Source organism: Anguilla anguilla, chromosome 5 (assembly GCF_013347855.1).
Source record: "Anguilla anguilla isolate fAngAng1 chromosome 5, fAngAng1.pri, whole genome shotgun sequence".
NCBI lineage: Eukaryota > Metazoa > Chordata > Actinopteri > Anguilliformes > Anguillidae > Anguilla > Anguilla anguilla.
Window position 1 is genome coordinate 7,075,328 of NC_049205.1, and position 15,047 is coordinate 7,090,374.

The 15,047-nt window shown below is 48.0% G+C and overlaps 1 protein-coding gene across 5 annotated transcripts in view; it reads left to right on the top strand.

The window, feature by feature from the left end:
• lingo2b (leucine rich repeat and Ig domain containing 2b) overlaps positions 1 to 15,047 on the top strand; it is a 265,280-nt gene that overhangs the window by 117,293 nt on the left and 132,940 nt on the right. The window contains exon 1 of one of the 5 annotated variants that reach the window (XM_035420062.1): positions 11,968 to 12,093. The exons of 3 other annotated variants lie outside the window; for them this stretch is intronic. The gene's annotated coding sequence lies outside the window, so the exon portion shown is untranslated. Of the gene's footprint in view, positions 1 to 11,967; positions 12,094 to 15,047 lie in introns of those variants that run through there. One more of the 5 variants, XM_035420064.1, reaches the window with a different exon arrangement.

Below are 15,047 nucleotides of genomic sequence, written 5' to 3' on the forward strand. Positions count from 1 at the left end.
CAGATCTTTTAAAACAGCCATTCATCATGGTGTCAGGGCCCGGCGCCGGTAGGGGCCTCGCTGATAGAGAGGAAGGGGCCGGCCCCGGTGTCATCCTCGCCGAGACTATCGCTCGGGCCCGATTTTCGCTCGCTCCGTCTCCGGAAAAAAAAGTCAATACGCTCTTTTTTAAAATAATGATTTATGAATGGGGCCGTTTATGAGTACTTTCATTTCATTTTTTTATTCTATTTTTGTTATTTTTTTTATGATAGAACCTGTGACCGTGAGCTCAAGTGGATGTTTGGAATTTTCCATTGTAAAAAAAAATATAAGATTTTGTCTGAGCTCCTTAATCTCCCTGTTTATTTATGAATTTATTTCTTTAAATCTCATAACGGAAAATAACTGGCTGCACAGAGTTGGGTAAAAAGTTTCGCCCCCCCCCCCCCCCCCAGTCAAGTCGCACAGACTTGAGTAGCTCTTAATCGGCTGGTGTCATCTTTAATTAATGACGCTTATATAAATCCAGGCTAATGCGGCTGCCGGGCTTCCATTGTGGTGCGTTTCCCCCTTGGATGGCTCAGCGCCTAATGACCAGTGTCGTCTCTCGGCTGGTGGAGGGTCCGGCTGCCTGCAGATTGATAAGGGAGTCTGACTTTGCTGGAAAGAGGTCTGGGAGGAGAAACACGTACGTCCCAAATCCCCGTCTTCCCAGTTTATATGGAACATTGATGAGCTCTGGGAAGGAAGCGCTTTAGTTTAAATTCCTGTTTTGCTTGTGAGATGACAGGTTGATGAGGAGAGAAGTCCCCCCAAACAGTCTTAAAGTATGTGCATTGTTCCAAACAAGCCAGATTCACAGACAAGATATCCTTCCAAGTGTGTCACATTCAAACTTACTGGTAACATCTCCAGACAGATTTTTTTTTCGAGACAAATCCATCCCCAGATGCATTTGATTTTTTTTTTTTTTGAGACATGAAAAATCATCTTGATGATGATATCTGTCTATAAAATCTAAATGTGTTCCAACTGTCAGATTTAGGGAAGACAGGTAAGGATACTGATCAAATTTGAAAGACTGTACGCAAGTATACTCTTTATGACTAGAATAACACAACTGACTAAAGTTCCTAACTTAAATGTGTGTGTGTGTGCGTGCGTGTGTGTGTGTGTGTGTGTGTGTGTGTGAGTGCATGCCTGTGTGTGTGTGCGTGTGTATGAGTGGGCGCATGCGTGTGCGTGTACGTGTGTTTTTATGATTGCGTGTGATTGTGTGCATGTATGCGTGCGTGCTTGCACACACGTATGACTGTGTGAGCACATACCTGTAGTGTGATATCCACAGTGGCCTTCTTGTGGAGGTGAAAGCGGGCGGCCCGTGTGCCGTGTGATCTCACGCGGGCCCCTCAGGGAGAGCGGTGCCACGCTAACATCTGTCATCTGTTTACCAGGGCCCTGCCACCTGCTGCAGTGCCCTCCACGCGCTGCGCTACCATGTGTTTCCTTTACTATAGCTATTGTAATTACTGCCATCTTTCACAAAATAACACTGCTTTATTTTGGGAGGGGGGTGGGAGGGGGTATTTCAAGGTGTTTTTTTTTTTTTTTTTTTTTTGCATGCACCATTTAGCCTCAGTGCAATGTGGTGTACTATACAGATAGCTAGCATCAGGGGCTAATAGAGTATAGTACAGACAGCTAGCACTAGGGGCTAATGTGGTGTAGCACAGAGAGGTAGTGCCAGGGGCTAATGTGTTGTATTACAGAGAGCTAGCTCCAGGAGCTAATGTGGTGTTCTATAGAGAGCTAGCACTAGGAGCTAATGTGCTGTTCTGTAGAGAGCTAGCACCAGGAGCTCATGTGGCGTAGTACATAGAGCTAGCACCAGGAGCTAATGTGGCGTAGTACATAGAGCTAGCTCCAGAAACTAAAGTGGTGTTCCATTGAGATGGAGCTGGTGTTCTTTGTCCTGTTTCTGACTGTTCCCCGTCAACAAAATGAACAATGTCTGGGCTATTCATTGATTTGAATGATGTCACTTCCTGTATATGCCACTATGTTAAGTCTTACAGTCTTGTATGATACAGTGTGTAACCAGTTGACTTACCTGAGTCAATGCACGGAGCCAAAAGTAGCCATGCCAGGCATTAGGAGGGTGAATATGAAGGGGCGGGGTTTGAGAAGTCACATGCGGTAGACCCTGTCAACAGAGACAGGCTCAGTGCCTCAGCCGATCGCACCAGTCGGGTCGCGTTTAAATCGCTGCATGTTTCCAGGGGCCAATTACTGGATGGGAAGTGAAGTAAAAAAAGGCCCTTCCCAATCAGCCATGGAAACGTCTGTGAGGCTGCAGAGCTCTTGGAGCCGTGCGTACTCGTGTGAAATGGGTAGGGTGGTGTTACGGGGGGTACTGGCTCTCCTGGAGACACTAACTGCAGCGCTTGCAGTCTTTTCCATTGTACTCTGAGCCTGCAGTGCGTGCGGGGGCTATGTGTGTGTGTGTGTGTGTGTGTGTGTGTGTGTGTGTGTGTGTGCGTGCATGCCTGTGTGTGTGTACGTGTGTATGAGTGTGTGCATGCAGGGGCTGTGTGTGTGTGCGCGTGCGTGTGTATGCGTGTGTGTGTCTGTGTGTGTGTGCATGCAGGGGCTGTGTGTGTGTGTGCATGCATGTGTATGCATGTGTGTGTGTCTGTGTGTGTGTGTGTGTGTGTGTGTGTGTGTGTGCATGCAGGGGCTATGTGTGTGTGCGCGTGCGTGTGTATGCGTGTGTGTGTCTGTGTGTGTGTGCATGCAGGGGCTGTGTGTGTGTGTGTGTGTGCATGCATGTGTGTGTGTGTTCGCGTGTGCGTGCAGACAGAAGGCACCCGGCGAAACCGAGGGAAGGATTTTAACCAGCGACTTAACAAAATGCTCTGCGGCAATTACTCTTAATTGCACTCTGCTTGTTTCATTATTTAGCTCCATTCAGCCCCGCGTGCCGCGTTCTCCGCGCGGCTCTGCCAGCGCTCACAGATAGCGGTGAGGCGCTCCCCGGCCCGTGGCACTCGTCCCAGCGCACGCGGCTCGCTCTCTCTCTCTCTCTCTCTCTCTCTCTCTCTCTCTCTCTCTCTATCCCTCTCTCTCTCCCTCGACCTCTCTCCCTCTCTATCTCTCCCTCTCCCTCTCCCTCTCTCTCCTTCCCTCCCTCTCTCCCTCTCACTCTCTCTCCCTCTCCCTCTCCCTCTCTCTCTCTCTCTCACTCTCTCTCTCAGGGACGGCGGCCAGCGCTCGCCGCTCACGATCCCAGCCGATAAAAACCCTGCGCCCACGCGCACGTCCAGGACACCGTTCAGTTTGGCCCTTTTTTAAAAAAAATATATAAATTTTTTTTTTTTACAAAGCACGCGGAGGAGAAGAACACGAGCCAGTCATCAGCAAATTATCCTTCCTGTCTTTGTTCCATTCCAAAAAGAACTCGTCTCCCAGGGTGTCACTTTCTGGGGGTACAAAGAGGTCCTCTTTGAAACAAAGTACCTTACGCTATTTAGCAAACGGTCGGGAGAGAGCCGACCGGAGTCCTGTGTTGCCTCGGTCGGCCCCGGGGAAGGTGTTTGGCGTAACGCAACGAAGCCCGGGGAAGGTGTTCGGCGTAACGCAACGGAGACAAAACCGAGCCGATGACCATCTCGGGGACCGGTTTGTGAACGGCGCTCACGGAAACGACCGGGAGCTCGCTATCTCGCAGAGCCACCTGGGCCGCTCTGTTTTTAAAACAGAGGCGAGGAGACTGGCAGGTACCAACGACACCCGGGGGGGGGGGGGGGGGGTGGGGGGAGGCACCGCTCAGAGAAACACGGGTTTCCGTGGTCACGACAGCGTTTCCATGATCACGGCGGTGTTTCTGTGGTCACGCCGGCGTTTCTCCCGACACGAGGCGGTGAACCCCCGACTCTTTTTCGGGGTGCCTGGAGGGGCGGGACCGTTCGCCCCGCGGAGCCGGGACATCAGCATTCTGGGGCGCGCGAGCAGAGCGAAGCCCTGCGAGACGGAGAAGAAAGACCCAGGACCCCGTCGCTGAAATAAATCCTTTAGCGGTTTTGTGACAGGACGCTTAATTTATCTTTAACCAAGGCACTAATTGCAGTTGTATTACACACATTATTATGTAGTATAATGGTATTGTAGTCCTATGCACATTATAAAGGTAGCACGCAGTAGTTTCATTTAACAAGCTGCCCCTTTAGAGAACAGATTAAGACTTAGATATTCACTTATTTACTTGAAGAAGACCTTACTACTCGTTTCAATGACCTGCCGCAAAACACAGCCAACCGGGTGCATTTACTAAAACACAGCAAATTAGCACACATCTGATCCCAAACAACATTCATTTAAACTCTCCCTCTCAATCTCTTTCTCCTGCCTCTCTGTCTCTGCCTCTCACCCCCCCTCTCTCTATAACTCCTCTTTATCTCTCTCTTTCTCTCATTCTCTCTCTCTCTCTCTCTCTGTCTATCCCTTTCTCTCTCCCTCTCTCTCTCACTCCTCCCTCCCTCTCTCTCCCTCTCTCTCTCTCTCTCTCACTCACTCCTCCCTCCCTCTCTCTCTCTCTCTCGCTCTCTCACTCCTCCCTCTCTCACTCCTCTCTCTCTCTCTCTCTCTCTCGCTCTCTCACTCCTCCCTCCCTCTCTCCCCCTCTCTCTCTCTCTCTCTCTCTCTCACTCCTCCCTCTCTCTCTCTCTCTCTCTCTCTGGGTAAGTCATCAAATGAAAGCAAACAGCGCTTGGGGGGAAATGCATGAATAAGGAGGAAGAGATCATGGAGCACAGAGATCAGATCGATTTTGGTCGCGGATTAATGACTGTCGGTGCGATTCATCATCACTGCCCGTCTCTTGTTTGTGTGATTACAGTCCGCCTCGGCAACAGATGCTCTCGGAGAGCACCGAGCCCTGGAGAACAGAGAAGCCATCATCAGGCTTTTAAAAAAGAAACAAAAAAAAAACAAAAAAAAAATCTGGTTTGGCACGTCACTGCCGAGCAGAGCTGAGCAGAGCAGAGCTCTCCAATCACAGCTCCCCTGATTGTCCACAGTGAGGAGCGATCACCAGGTGAACGCTCTATTCCCAGTCAGGCCCGAGCTGTCTCATACGTAATATTCCCTGTATTTTGTGCACAGTATGTGCTATGCCGAAATGGCTGCGTTTGTGAATATCGCTAAGGCAATAACAGCTGCAGTGTTTAATTTGACCAGCGATGATGTCAACGTGTCGATATAAATCGATCTGTATACGGTTAGTCGTATATTTTTATGTTTGGTCAGTCCCTGCTGGCTTTTTTGGGAGGTTTTTTGGGGAGGGTTTTCACAGGAGCGTGCCCCGGTTCTGAGGACAGGGGAATTTAACGAGCGGGAGGCCCTCGTCTCTCTCACAGGAGCCTAATGAAGTTCTAATGAAGACGAAACCGCTGGGCGTGGTTGTGAAGGCGCTGAGATTTTTGCGCTGCCTTTTCTGTGTACCTCTCGCCATTTTGGCTCCTCCTGACTGGTTTTATCGGGTAAGTTTCTCCTTGTTTTCTCAGCCTGTGTGCTGATGTTCTCTGTTTGAGACCTGAGGGCCCAGGGCCCCGTTGGAGCAGAAACACCACGTTCGGCTGAACATAGGATCTTGTATCGATTGTGCAGATTTCGGTTTCTTTCTCTTTTTTTTGGCAGAAATATGCTTTTTCATGGGCAGATGTGTGAATATTGCAGACATTTTGAACTTTCTGGACAATAAATGTGCATGTAATGCATTTTCAGCCACCGTGCATCCGCCAAACAGGATTTGCTTATGTCATTTGATTGCAAATGCATTCTCCCTATTTGTTTTAAAATTATTTATAAAGGCTCGATGAGCTATGAGCTTCTTAAAAAACTGACTTTCAAATTATAGAAATGAACATTCAACATCACGTTTTTTGATAGCCTAAGTAATCTGCCCAGGTATTAAATAAAATGTTTCCCGTTTAAAGAAAGAAAAAAATAATAATACGTTTTAATTTGTGGACTAAACACCAAAGCCTACAATATGAATTTTGGGATCTAGAACACTGATTTGTATTTATTTATTTATTTATTTTTTGGTGAAAAGGGTTGTGCTCGCCACTGAGAGATTAAGGAGCCTTTCTCCTCCGGAGAGGGCTGAGCCAGGGGGTGCTGCGGAAGGGTTTCGGCTTTGGAAAGGCCTGCTACAGTTGAGCACTGAAGGGTGAAGGTTAAGCCTCTTCTCCCTGCTCAGATGCAGCGCTGGTGCCAGGAGCCAAGCTGAGTTTGTGTAGAGAAACTTAAATGGAGGAAAATTAGCTGTGAAATTATGCTCGGTAACTCTCGGGCAACTCCTAAAAAAATGTTTTAAAATGTTGTTACTGCATGTCAGACATTGACACCCCAGACACTTCTCTCATTTGGCCTTCGCCTGCTGTCCTTATTTTCCATCGATTGCAGTTATTGGAGCTTAATTATCTGCACATCTGCTGTAGGGGTGGAGGACTGAGATATTATTCTCTGTAAAGTGAGCCTCTGTAGTAGCAGCATTAGCAGTGGTACTACTAGTAGTAGTAGAAGCAGTAGTAGTAGCAGCAGTAGTAGTAGTTACAGTAGAAGTAGTAGTGGTATCTGTGTAAGTGTGTCAGATGTTTACCTGTGGAAGTGTCAGCGTTTATCTGTGATAGTGTGTCTGTGTTTAGCAGTGTTTAGTGTGTCAGTATTTATCTGTGTTTAGTGTGTCAGTATTTAGCTGTGTTTAGTGTGTCAGTATTTAGCTGTGTTTTGTGTGTCAGTATTTAGCAGTGTTTAGTGTGTCAGTATTTAGCAGTGTTTAGTGTGTCAGTATTTAGCAGTGTTTAGTGTGTCAGTATTTAGCGGTGTTTTGTGTGTCAGTATTTAGCTGTGTTTAGTGTGTCAGTATTTATCTGTGTTTAGTGTGTCTGTGTTTAGCTGTGTTTAGTGTGTCAGTATTTATCTGTGTTTAGGGTGTCTGTGTTTAGCGGTCTGTAGTTGTTTTAATAAGAGGGTGAATTTGCCAGGCAGTCATAGCGGGAGTAGCGGTTGGAGGAGAAAGCTGGGAGGGCTCCTTTAAACAGTAAAGGGGGGGGGGGGGGGTCTCTGGATCACCACCCCCCCCGCATCTCCTTTGGCCCATCTTCTTAATTGCCTCATTAAATTAATTGTGTGTTCTGCCGAGCCCCGGTCCCACCAGTCTAGGAGTGATTTAAGGAGCTCCCCCCCCCCCCACCCTGGGCGGTGAGGGGCCAGCTGAAGCTCACCGATGTGGCGGGTGGGTGCGGTGCGTTTCACACACAGCTCTTCCATCCCCTGCACAACGGAGGACGAACTGGTACAGGGCCCCCGGGAAAGCCTGTAAACCCAGGCTGAGGGGGTAAACCCAGGCTGAGGAGAGCTTCCCGGAGCTGGGTGTGCGAGCGAGGGGGGGGCGCGGGGCACACAGCCAATCTCCCTCCTTCCAGAGCCCTTTAAGTGCCATTAAGTGTCCCCCCCCTCCCAACCACCCGTAATGGACAGACAGCTGGGCTGGTTGAGTGTACCCAGAGTCCTTCGCTCCATTGTGCTTGTCCCTCTCGCTAGGCGATGCTGGAATGCTGAGTATTGATTGTGAACTGCTTGCGGTCGGCTGTGTCTGTGGCCCCTCCCCTTCCTCTTCCTGTGTGTTTCTATGGACCTCACCGCAGTGTCTGTGGCCCCTCCCCTTCCTCTTCCTGTGTGTTTCTATGGACCTCACCGCAGTGCCTGTGGCCCCTCCCCTTCCTCTTCCTGTGTGTTTCTATGGACCTCACCGCAGTGTCTGTAGCCCCTCCCCTTCCTCTTCCTGTTTGTTTCTATGGACCTAACCGCAGTGCCTTTGGCCCCTCCCCTTCCCCTTCCTCTTTCTGTGTGTTTCCATGGACCTAATCACAGTGTCTGTGGCCCCTCCCCTTCCTCTTTCTGTGTGTTTCTATGGACCTAACCAAAGTGCCTATGGCCCCTCCCCTTCCTCTTCCTGTCTGTCTCCATGTGCATAACCGCGGTGTATATGTGTCTGACATAACCGCACCGTTCCAAACCCCTGTACCCACCCCCATGCCCCCCTCCCCCTCACAACCGTTATTGTCAGTCATGCCACAGACTGCAGCAGTGCAGCCGAGATTCCATTACAGAACACGGGGTGTGTCGCTGCACCAAGAAACAGCCCTTTACCCGGCCCCCCGACTGGGAGCGAGCCCGTCTCTCTCTCGTTCTCTCTCTCCATTTTCATCCCCCTTGTTTTGTTTGTTCTCAGTCACGGTTAACTGTTTAATTAGTGATGTTACTGCAGGCGGCACCGACGTTGTCCCAAAGAGCTTCTATCGCTCGCTTTAATTTATGCACTAGTAAGCATAGTTAATTATGGCTGCGTGGAAGGGGAGTTTGGGGAGTTGGGCTGCAGTGTGGTTGGATGACGGTGAGCTCAGATGTCCGTAGCCCCCGTGCTACAGCACGCCAGCTTCCACCTTTGTGCATGGACTGCTGCGCACAAAGGCTTTGGGCTTTTTTTTTTTTTTGGGGTGGGGGGGTGGGGGGGGTGTTTTATTCAGATCAGGAGTGCTCACTCTATTGGCTTTGAGTCATTTCCTTGTGACCTTTTTTTTTCTTTCTCCTATGTTTTGTCCTGGCCATTAAAACTATGATTCAGACAGACTTCTGAACAGACAAGTGAACAAACAGATGGGTTGCCGGATTGGCATGTCCTGCCCGTGCATTTGAGCATCAAAAATAACTGTGTGACTACTCCATACTACACTTTCTCTGCCAGAGCACGCTACAACCAGTTACAACTCCACATTTCTGCCTCAAAGTTTGGAAGGATGTCTGCAGCTCTGTTATTTCAGTGTAACCCGCTATGTGCTTGGAGTTCGGCAATAACGCTTGATTTTACTCATAGTTATTTCATGGAGTTACATCATCCCGTAATTGCAATTTGTGATCAGACTTTAAGCTCCTTCTGTTTCTATTAACTAAAATGCATTGTTGCAAAATCGCAATTTAGTTCCCCAGACCTATAATCTACCGTAGAATTCATGCCATGCCACAGATTTTCTTGAGCTTGAAAATCCTGACTGCTTTGATAAATTTATGAGCCGGCTCATGTTTTATTTTAGGCTGGTCAGGGTTATGATATGTAATTAGCTTTTGGTGTTTTTTTATACATAGACATGTTATTATTATTACTTTTACGTTTTTTGGTCAGGTTTATTACCTTGTCAGTTTTATTAATTTTATTCATTATTTCATTAAATGACACATCGGTTAATTAGGTCTGAAGGCATCTGAAGCTATTACAATGGCATAAACAACATAGTCACATGATCAATGTTGTGCTGCTAGGACAATTAGCAGCACAGGAAGACTCTGCTTCAGTGGATACGAGAACTAAATATTCCTTTCAGTAACGGGAGGGACTGTGGTCAGACTTTGCATTCAGCTAAGATCCTCTGAAAAATATCGAGAAATTGGTGAAACTAATGTGCATCTGTTCTGAGTTATTGCACTGACCTCAGTTCCATGCAAACAGAATTCAATAAGACCTATAGCCAAGAGAAAATGATCTTTAAAAATTGTTCAATCAAAAAAATCAATACGCCTGCTCTAATCTGAAATTTTCTTTTTTTTGTTGTTTTTTTTCTCCCAAGCCTCTGTTAGGCTGCTGCATTTGCTTCTGACGTCTTTGAGAACGGTAATGGTGATTCAGCGGTAAATGACCGTAAAGCAGATGTTTTTGAGAACTGAAATGGTGATGCAGTTTTGATTGGTGATCTACGGTAAATGACTGTAAATTAGTAAGTGGTGTTTGGCACTATGCGAGTTCCCATTACATGCTCTCTGGGCTATATGTTATTCAGGGAGGTTAGATGGAAATATTAATTTCCAACTATAATTCACATCATTTTTGTTGCATTTTTTTTTTCTATTTGGTTATAGATGAAAGAGCAAACTTTAAAGTGACAGCTGGGGGAGATTTCTCAGTGAAATAAATAAACTGTAGAAGGCGTGCTGATAAATCGAATTGCTCCATCGGCATTAATGCCGGTGTAGTCTTTCATGCAGTAGTAACCGAAGCTTCGCAGTGCCCTCATTTTTGGCTGGGTAAAGCACACCATTGCCAGAGCTGCTTCTTTGTCAGCCTGTTCTGGTGTTGCCATGGCTCCCACAGATATCTCAGACAGACAGGAGGGCAGACAGTCAGACAGACAGACAGACAGCCCAATCTGTCTCTGGACTCTTAATCTCCTGTAAAATTAATTTGCTAGAAGTGGAAAACGAAACAAACGACAATGAAACAAAATCACAGATTCATCACTGTTTGAACATAACATGCTATAAAATGTATCTTTTCTCAATGAATGAAAAAACGCGCGGCTCAAAAATGTTATTGAACAGTGACGGCAAATTATCACATGGGTGAATGTAGTCAATAGTTGGGCAGCTGTTCCAGTTTTTAAACTAATTAATAAAAGTCATTTAATTAAGTTTTGGATAATTTATGAATATACAAAAATGCTTATTTTTTTACAATATATTCAAAAATGACTTCATGATTAATTATGCATAACATCACAGATTGTATAGATCACGGGAAAATGGAAACGTAAGGAGAAAATGTATATTAATTTACATTTTTGCATTCATATTTCAGCAGTCTCATACAGTATTTTGCTTTAGAAATAAAGCGCAGAATTTCAAAGTGAATTATGCAGTAGACTCCCATCTCCAGAAAGAGTCGGCAGTGTTGGCAAGTTTCTTTTCAAGTTATTTTAGGCAACTACAGTTATTCGGCAGTGACAGGGAGTCGGATGCTCTGGGTTTTGTAAAATGGCCCTCTACTTGTTAATGCAGCAAAGGAGACATAGTTTTACAGGAGCTATAAATCACACAGTTAATCCACTCTGATTGACCAAACAGGTCTCACAGATTGCACTTATTCTCAAACAATGTAGATACATAAACTACAGATGGGTATATTCACATCGGTGGTCAGTTCCTGTAATGAAGGCATTCAGGAAGCAAATTGGTCAGTCAGCCAATCGCAATTCATTTAGTTTGAAATTATTGACAAAGGAATGATCCTGATTACTGCACAGATTAACTTCATCTTAACAACAGTAGAATGAGCAGAGTTAGCACGAGATGTGAATCGCAGTGCCGTTCATAGTGCAGCTGAGTTTATGGAAAAGCGGCCAGCGTCCATCAGGGTGTGCTGTTCTAGCTGAGCTATGGGTGGCAGGAAGAGCAGGGTGCCACTGGTCTGAACAGAGGCTCTTGTCCACAGACATCTTTTTCCCCCACTCTTACCCACGAATGCACAGTTAACCCGGGCTTACACAAAAAGAACGCTGGACCGTATCGTTCTCTACCACACTGGGGTTCCACAGCGGAACGTTGGCCGAGCGGCCTGCACCTGAGGAGAGAGAGAGAGAGAGAGAGAGAGAGAGAGCGAGAGAGATAGAGATAGACATAGAGAGAGGGAGAGACTGAGAGAGAGAGAGAGAGAGAGAGAGAGAGAGGGGGAGCGCTGAGTTACAGTGCGATAGAGGAGATAAGCGGGCCACTAGTATTCATCAGCGGCTGAAGGTGGCGGCGCTCGGCGGACAGACTGCTAACCCCGCCGGCTCCCTGCTCCGTGCCTCTGCCTCTGCGGAGGGGAGGGGATGCTGCCTGCCCTCCCGCTCCCTCCCTCTCTTCGTTCGCCAGGCGGGGCCGTGCCGCGTCCGAACGGGCGTCTAACTGTCCGGAGCGGGCCGACGGGGCGATGAGCGCGCCCTCCCGCGATCCCCGCCGCTCCGACGCTCCCGTCCGTCAGCGAGCGCCGTCCGCCCCCGCGCCGAATTGATCCGGCGCTGTTCACCGAGCGTGCGTCTGTGCGCGATCCCGGGGTAGCGGAGGGGGGGGGGGGGGGGTTGGGCGATATTTTTGCTCGCGGAACGTGCCGGCGGGGTCGGGGAAACGCGGACGACCTTGACAGCACGCGCGAGAACACGGCGTCTGCTGGCGGAGGAGCACCGCAGGTGCGTGCGCGCGACTCCGTAAATACCCTGGAAACGCTCGGCTCGGAATCAGGTCAGAGCTTTACCTTCCGTCTGCGCTTCGTGTTTGTGAAATAGCGTGCTTCGTTTTCAGATACATATCAACTTTATTATTTTTTTTTTCAGACTGCCTAAAATAACTGTAAATTCCAGGTGGACCCTGTTATATGCGGATGTATAGCAAGCTGGGATCTAAAATGATAAGGCGGTAGATTGTGAATTGTATTGCATTTTTTAAAAGAGTGAAGAATACTGTGTGTTGTGCTTGCAGGACAAGGAGCACTCTCCCCTAGTGAGCGTTTCCTGCCCTGGTCTGTTAAATGCACGCGCACGTGTCGCACGTTTTGCACGTTTTGCACGTTTTGTGTCTTTAATAGTGAGCCCACGGCGCTGTGCCCGCTCAGAATGAAGGATTTAAGGATCGCTTTTCATCTTGGCAGGTAATCTAAGACCGAGACTCGGGTAATCCAAGGCTCAGAACCTCTGGCCCCACTGCTCCGAGCAGCGCCGTGCTTTTTAAGATGTATCCAGCGTTTATGCGGCCCAAACCTTCTCCCTCCCATCCCTTCTTCAACAGAACAGACACTTCAGCTGTTCTCTTTTTTTTTTTCCTTTTGTGTTCCTAGAATGCATTGTTGTGCCCTAGAACATGTCCAAATCTGCATTTAGTGCAGAATATTTTTGCACCAGCCTGCTTTAGGCCCCTCGGTCAGTCGTTTGATTTATGGCTGTGGACGGGGGGGGGGGGGGGGGGGGGGGGGTGTGCCACCCGGGCCTTGAGGAAGTTCGGCCAATCATTGCAGAGGGAGCAGAGAGGATGCTGGGACACATGCACCAGCCAAACGTCCAGCCCGGTTCTAATGCTATCATAGCACATACAAACCTGCAGTACTAGAGCAGGCCTTACAGAGCTGCTTCAACAATCCTGTTTTCGTGGTTTCTGCGGTCCAGTCACCCCTTCAGGGAAGGTCACGGGGCGGGAGAGGCCCCTGGGACAGTGGGCGGGGCTTAGAGAGGATGATTGAGAGGGAGGCTGGCTCTGGGTCCTGCCCTATATCTCTGCAGTCTCAGCGCAGGGGTGGGAGGCTTCATAGCTTGTCGTTTTTCTTCACCATTCAGCCATCTTTCCTGTTCCTAATTTGAAATTGCCATCTGCGGCACTTGAGTCACCACTGTGCCACCCGCGCTCACACAGGGAGTACTACAAATGCACCCCTCGCACCCCAAGACATTCGCCTACGGGCCAGTGACTATTCACAACCTACAGGCTGTGTGTACTACAAGTATTTACAACCTACGGGCTGTGTGTACTACAACTATTTACAAACTACAGGCTGCAAATGCTATGATTATTTACACCCTGCAGGGGGCATATACTATGACTATTTACACCCTACATGCTGTGTTTACTGTAGGAGAGAGAATGACTATTTACAACCTCTAGGCTGGGCATAATATAGGAGGGAGTGTGACTATTTACACTCTACAAGCTGTGTGTACCATAGAACAGAGTGTGACTATTTATACCCAACGAGATATGTATGCTATATGAGAAGGTGTGACTGTTTACACCCTGCAGGCTGAGTTGACTATAGGAGAGAGTGTGACTATTTACACTCTACAAGCTGCGTGTACCATAGAACAGAGTGTGACTATTTATACCCTGCAAGATGTGTATGCTATATGAGAGGGTGTGACTGTTTACATGCTACAGCCTGTCTATGTGATGGGAGAGAGAGGGAATATTTACACGCTACAGGCTGTGTATATTATAGGAGAGGGTGCCTATTTACACCCAGCAGGCTGTGTATACTAAAGAAGAGAGATCACAGCAGTCAGCAGAGTCATATCTCCCATCAGTGGAAACCCATGCTCGACTGCTTCTGAAGAGCTGGTTATGAAAGGTGCATTAAAGCCTCACGCTTCATTACAGAGCAAAGCCAAGCCTGCCCGTCCACTGCGCACGCGTCGCCGTTTATTCCGAATGCCACCGCGATAAAATTAAAAATCTGCGCGTCTCCTGTTGTCACCGACGATAGTCAGCGCGCGCTGAGATATATTAGACCCCTGGGAATGATAAAACTTTCATGAGGGCTAACTTTCAACTGTAAACAGAAACCTTACGTCCCCTTCCCCAAACCGAAGGACACTCTTAATTAGGGGAAAGGAAAGGCAGAATGTGTGAAATGTGTTTTAATAAAGCTGCGGAATAGATGAAGGGGGAAACACGGTCTGGCAGAAGCCCCGCCTCCCCAGACCAGCAGAGACCAGCAGTGGCTGGATCAGAAGGGAGACGACCAAACCAGCCAATCAGTGCTTCTGACCCCTAATCCTGAGTAACACATGCAAGAGAGTTCTGGGAAAGTTAGGGCCCCCGAAGCAACATCAGCCAAGAGTTCTGGAGCCCAAGGGGCCCAAAGCAAAAGCGAGAGAGAGAGAGAGAGAGAGAGAGAGAGCGTCGGGGGCCCAGAGCAGGAGCTAGCTGAGGGCCCAGAGGGTTTGTGTTCGCCCCTCTTTTAACTGTGAGATAAAATTAAATGCGGCAGACAGGCCCCCAACACGTCTGTTTGAGGAACAGTGGGGATACCCCCGAGAGAGAGAGAGATGGGGGGGTGAGAGATGGGGGTACACGCACACACACACACACACACACACACACACATATGTAAGACCACACAAACATCATTCACATATTTATTCAGAGACACACTCATGCATACGCACACATGTTCACACACACACACACACACACACACACACACACTCATTTCATATCTGGAATGACAGACAAGTGGAGAAGCAACGTCTGCTTCGCGCGAGTGCTTTCTTGTCATTTATTTTCGTTAAAACATATATTTATGTCAGTCTTTATTTTTTTCAAACTGTCTCGTCCAGCCGTGTAATCTTCATACAGCGTGACATGTTTCGAGAGGCGCTGAATCATAAGCACAAAACTAGGCGAGCTAAAAATATAAATAGTGTTTAATT